Raw genomic sequence first — 6,127 nt, forward strand, 5'->3', positions numbered from 1 at the left:
AGGGATACTATTTCCTTTAATTTTCTTATTTCTCAATATGTAGCTTGAAGTATTTTTGGCAATATAATCTCATCAGTATTGTCTCAGGGTGATACTTTGCCTGAGCAGTTTGAAAGGGTTTTACTTGCATTACTTGTGTTTTGTAACCTGCCAGTAAATGTTTTTAAAAATTCAAGTCGAGCTTCAGCTGCATGACAGCACCTGCACTTAAAACACTGCACTGCAGTCTTGGAGAACTTTGTGGTCTGTACTATGCTGTGGTTTTCAATGAAAGGTCTGTGGATCACAGGTGGGAGAGGATGGAGTGGGCCATACCTGTGCATTTCCTGGACTCTTAAGAAGTTAAATGAGGGAAGCTTATTATCTAAAAATGTAAATTATGCATGCTGGAAAAAAATCAGGGCCCACAAACAGAAATGTTGGCAACCATAGCTGTAAAGCGTGCCAGACGGGACTTCTTGCAGTTCCAGTCCTCTGCAGGCATCCCAGTGAAACTTGCTTTGACCAGCCCACGTGCCCTGATCACTTACTCAGTTTGTTTCTCATGACCTATTATTTCTTGGCTGAATTATTGGTGGGAAAATAAACCAGACTTGGCTGTTCAGAAGTTGGCAAGTCCTGAGGTGAGAGTCGGGCTTCATGAGGAGGTGACAGCACATTCTTCTGTAGCATGACACATATGCAGCCAGCCAATCCCGTCAGGTATACACTGCTTGATGTGCTGCATGGAGGCAGGCACTGTTCTGCAGTGCTAAACTTGGGATGTATGTCAGAGCTCTCTTTTTAGTCCTCACTTGGACTTAAGGAAGCATAACATGGTAAGACAAAAAGGATGACAACTTTTCTGTGACCATATGCTCTACCCTTGCTTAGTGACTGGTGCAATGTTGCTCAAAATAATGCAAGCCTGTCTGCACTACAGCCCTCCTTTTAACTACTTCCTTTGCACCAGCTGTTCTCCTCCCAGAAATAGCAGTGCAGACAAGATTCTGAAATCCATGCTCATGTTGATGTCCAGGTGAGGAAGGGATGATTAGTTAATTGTTCTGTGGACTCTGCACTCCACTAACCAAAGGTGTGGAGCTGCTGTCCCGATGTGAGCAGCAAGGCATCCTCAGCAAGGAGGACAGACTCATCGCTCCTATTTTCATTAGCACCCATTTTCAGTCTCCTTTTCCTGCCTGCTCAGCTTCAATGCTTCAGAGCACTGGGTTTTGATACTCAAATTGTTAAAGCCCTGCTTCCCATTCCTCTGCCTCAAAGCTAAACTAAACCTCCCTATCAGTGCAACTCATAGCAACAAGAGCTTTGGCTAAATCTCTGCCTGCTAGTTTCTCAAAGCAGCTGGAATAAAGAGACTGTGGAGGCCTTTCTGAGAGGGTACAATACAGCTCTAGAAACAACTGGCTCATTAATGTAAGCCTGTTTTCTGCCTCATCGTCCTTTTGCTCAGAAAGGCTTGTTTTATGAATGAACCAATGTTGTCCTTGACTTGATACAGTTTTGTTGGGTTTTTTTTAATTGTAAACTTGTTTCTGGCAATTGTGCATCTCATCTGAGGGTAACAAGGGCATAATTATTCAGCTCTCATGCATCACAAACTGCTGAGCATGAGGTATTAATGGAGTGCTTTGCTGCCACCATGGCTTAATAGCTACAGCTGCAGCATTGTGCTCTTGTTTGGCAGAGGTTCATGTAAAAGGGGGATGCAGATCATTAAGCTTTATGTTAAGAGTGATTTACAGATGTAGCAATAACAGTAGACTATGCTATGCAGACAAAGCACTTCTAATGTAAAAGGAGCTGTTACACCAGCAGAGCTGTAATTCATACTGGTGGTGGTACAAAGCCCCCAGCACTAGTCCACCTCATATAACCCCCACTAATCATAATAAAGGAAAGTTGTATTAGTGTAATTGTATGTGTGTGCTAGCAGGGGGAGGAGGGGAATCATACCCTACCATCACAGCTGGCTTGCAGATGTAATAGAAGGAAGCTGCAAATGGGTGCTTTTGGCTAGCTACAGGCTTTGAGGTGGTATCAAATCCCTAGCCTGGTCCCTTTCTATCCACCCAGCTACAGCACCAGCTCTATTACGTGCTGAGATGCAAGTGGCAGAAGTAAAGGTGAGTGTTGCCCCAGCAGCACGTGGGAAGGTAAAAGCAGTGTCTCTTCAGCTCCACCCTGAGATGTTCCAGCTGAGAGGCCAAGCTGCCCTGGTAGCTGATGGAGGAAGAGGCACATCTAGAGGGTGAACCAGAGGGGAAGGGTAACTCCTGCACTCTGACTCGCTGCTATGATTCACTCTTGCCCTTCTCTTCCTTCATCAGATGTGCAGGGGAGAGTGGCTGAGTATTAAGGCTAGTCCCATGCAAATGGTCTCCAAGATACACTGTGCTTTTTCCTGGGACAATGATATTTACTCTCTTTGAGCTGTAAAAGTAGTGCAGAATGAGTGCTGTCTCTAATTTCCTAGTCTGGCCTTGTATACTGAAGGGTTATATGCCTCAAGACTACACCTATGTAGTCTTCTTCCCTACATTCCAGTTCCTTCTTGTTATAATTCCTCCTGTGCTAAGAAGGCTGCCTGTGTTGCTCTTCCTACACAGGTGCAAACATGTAAGAAAAGAACAAGTGGTTCAGACATACTTAATTCAGCAATGACTGTCCATTAGTGGCCTGGGGATATTCCCCTCTGTGGGGAGGAATCCCCACCATGCTACATAGCTGCCACGTCATTCACACACATGCCAGCTCTGCCTCAAGAGCTGGTGTGTTCTTGTCTTTCTGGAGCCCTTTCAGCACCCACAGAAACACACAGGTGCTTCCTTCACCCCCACACAGGACTGTTTTTCTACACATACCCACACATGCAAGCACAGAACACTCAGCCTGCTCCTTCTGTGCTATTCCCATCCTTCCCAGGTGCTTGGCTGGCTGCACAGTTGCCTGCCCACCTTTGCATGGCCCCAGCTGTCTGGAGTCCCCTGGGAGAATGGCTCTGAAGTGACAGATGTGACTGTGCCTCTGTGCACCAGGCAGGGCTGAAATCATTGCAGGGCCAGGCAGAGTAACCTGGGGGCTTTGCAGCACCAAGTGTTGGCAGCAGGACATCTGGGCATTCCTGGGTTACATACACTGCAGGCAGAACTTCTTATCACTGTGAGGAGAGCAGGACTTCTGCTCTTTGTCTTAGGCTTTAGAGGTTGCAGTTTATTCCTTTCAAGTGCTTGCTCTGCATCTTGCTGTTATTTTAGATCTGCAAACATCTAAAGAGCAAGAAATGAAATTGATATAATCTTGGGCACTCTGAATTCAAATCAGTCTAAGCCAGGATTATCAAAAATTAATTTTAATTGAAGCAAATTTATCTATGCTCTAATATTTTTTTTTCTGCTTTAAAAGTTCAGGCCTTTATGGCTGGCTAGTGCTTTGAAGGACATACTTCAACCAAACACACATCTCACTTGAGAGCCAGCATTTACCCAGTGACAAAACTGCTATTGAAAGTACTGTTGTGCCTTTCTGTAATGCTGTAGTTCAGCAATATGGAAAAACCAGGTGCTGCTGGAGGTGGTGTTATACTCAGGAGGTGATACAAAAATGCTAATCCAAGGAACAGCACTGTTCTGATCTGTTCCCTCAGGAAAGGTAGTGCTGCTACTCCGCAGTGACCCCTTGATTTTAGCTCCTTCATCTGCATTTTCTCTTTTAGGTCTGCCCTTATTTCTCAGCATCACTACACAAAAAGTCAAGGTCCCTCACAGCCTTCTTGCCACAGTTAAACCGGGCCTTTGACTATCCAACACTGGAATCTTAAAGCTAAGCTTTCACAGCACTAAGCCAGAACAATGCCAAGGATTTTGGTATCTAAATTCTGCCTCCCTGTAAAACTGAAAGCTCATCTTGGCAGCCGCCTTATCCCTGAGGCAGGTAACTTCTGTGATGCTGCAACTCTTCTAATTATTGTTTTCTTCTTCTTCCCTTGTTTTTTTTTTTTTTTTTTTTTTTTTTTTTAACTTTCAGTCCTCCTACCTGTGAAGTGCTGCTTCTGGGCATATCCAGAAGCTTTGCTTTCACAGCTCAGGCAGAGGTTTGGTAAAGGGCAAAAAGCAGACAGATTTTTTTTTTTTTTTTTTTTTTTGCCAACTGCCCCAAGGCAGAGGGACTGGTTCAGGCATGTGATGAGGGTTTGTTTGATCCTTAATAAATTGGCAAGTCATTAACACAGTAGAACAGTGCAGATATGAGATAACAAGAGGATGAATCATTCAGTTAATTAGAAATATGGCCTTTTTTTTTTTTTTAGTTTTGTGCAAGCTCTGTGATGGTGGGAACCCACTATTGGAGTTGATCAGTCCCTAGTAACAAAACACTGATGTGTACTTGCCATATGGGCTGTGAGAAACCAGTGCGCTGGCCCAGGGGACCAGCTGAGGCTGATGGATTGGGCTTAGGGACAGAAATAAACTCTAGAGTAGCCTGCTGTGGGTAATCAGTGACCTCTATAAACAACATAATTCTTTTCCTGTTTTCCAGCTGCTCTTGTGCTGGAAAAAAGTAATTGTTATTCTCCAGGAGAGGGAGATAACAAGCACTAGTGCCACTTTCTGATCTGCTAGGGTTAGCAGGGTTTAGCAGGGTTAAAAAAGCCCTGGGACCAGGGACTGGAACCAAGAGCCACCTGTTCCCAACAGGAGGGCCCCCCAAGTGTGCAGCCCTGTGTGTCTGCAGAGGGGCAAAAGGTAAGCCAAGGGCATGGCACCTGCACTTGCTCCAGTGTGAAATTTGAAACAGCCTGAACAGGTGGGTTGCTTAAGAGCACCCTAGAGTTTTGTGGTGAGGGCTCTCTCCTGCCACCTGGGTATAAATCTCTGCAGGCAGAATGAACAGGACATGGGCCTCCCTTTCTCTGGTCCTCACTTCTCCCTGGCTCCCACAGCCAGCAGCACCTCCAGGATGCCCAGCAGGGCCCAGTGATATGTAAATCCAGCTTTCTTTGGCTCTCTGATGGGATTCACTGTAAAAGTAGGTCCATGCTTCGCCCAAGCTGCAGGGATGACCAAGGCCCATGGCCAGCACACAGCCTCAGTAGCACCACGTGGCTCCATGCTGTCTCTAAGCATAGTGGAGCCCACAGCAATTTTAAGTTAAACAGGGCAGAGCATATGGCAACTTGATGCCACATTCCACAGCCTGGGGTCAGGTTTCATGCATCCCCCCACAGCTTTAGCAGAGCAGGAAAATCCCAGACACAGGTTATAAAGTGCAGGGAAGCAGTAAAGAGACTTCACTCCAGGCAGATCTGCCCTTTAATAACCAGCACAGCCAGAAACTGTTAATATCTGCCACCACTTCTGTTAGTGCATAAGGCACTCACATTAGTTCCCCCCCTCATAAGCTTTCTATGGATGTTTGCACCTGATCTTCCTTCTCTCCTGCTTCTTTTTGTCCCAGGAAGTCCCTAGTCCTCTTCCATGGAGCATCACTTGACACGCCACAACCACACACACTTCCTTACAAGTTATCATTATCCTGGTGTTATCTGGGTGTCCTGCTACCCACTTTAAACCCCACATAGTGAACTGTTTCCAAACAATGCAACCAATTCTCAGCAACAGAAAAAGTGTGCAAGTTATGCAGGTCACATAACCTGCAGTGTCTTCATCCAGCACTGTGGTCCTCAAGCTTTTCAAAGCCACTCTTCCTCTTTTTTAAAAGTTTCATTTCCCCTTCTCATTTTCCTGGTTTCTACCTGACAAAAGCACTATTCACTCTCTAGCTTATCTCAAGCCCTCAGAGCTCAAACACGAGGTTTCGGTTTTTTCACGGTATGAAACAGTTTGTACTACCAATTTTCTTCTTACAACATTTACATTTTAATTTTTCAGTAAAAACTGAATCTTAAACTCCTTGTTAGCTCAAAGGATAAACTACATTCATCTTGGAGCTGAAGAGGATGGACAATTTTGGATGGGGCAGTTGATACTAGCACATCCTAACACAACAGCAGGGTATTTCTGTGGCTCTCACCTATTGTCCTCCAGTTACAGGATGTATTCTGATACTCCCCTGAGAGAAAGCCATTGCTTTAGTAGAGGAAGGAAAAAAACAACCAGGACAACAG

General features: G+C 45.2%; 1 protein-coding gene across 1 annotated transcript in view; it reads left to right on the forward strand.

Annotated features, from left to right (window-relative positions):
- Positions 1-6,127, forward strand: part of OSBPL10 (oxysterol binding protein like 10) — a 492,302-nt gene that overhangs the window by 244,962 nt on the left and 241,213 nt on the right. The gene's annotated exons all lie outside the window — the stretch shown is intronic.

The sequence above is a fragment of the Lonchura striata genome, chromosome 1 (assembly GCF_046129695.1).
Source record: "Lonchura striata isolate bLonStr1 chromosome 1, bLonStr1.mat, whole genome shotgun sequence".
Classification (NCBI taxonomy): domain Eukaryota; kingdom Metazoa; phylum Chordata; class Aves; order Passeriformes; family Estrildidae; genus Lonchura; species Lonchura striata.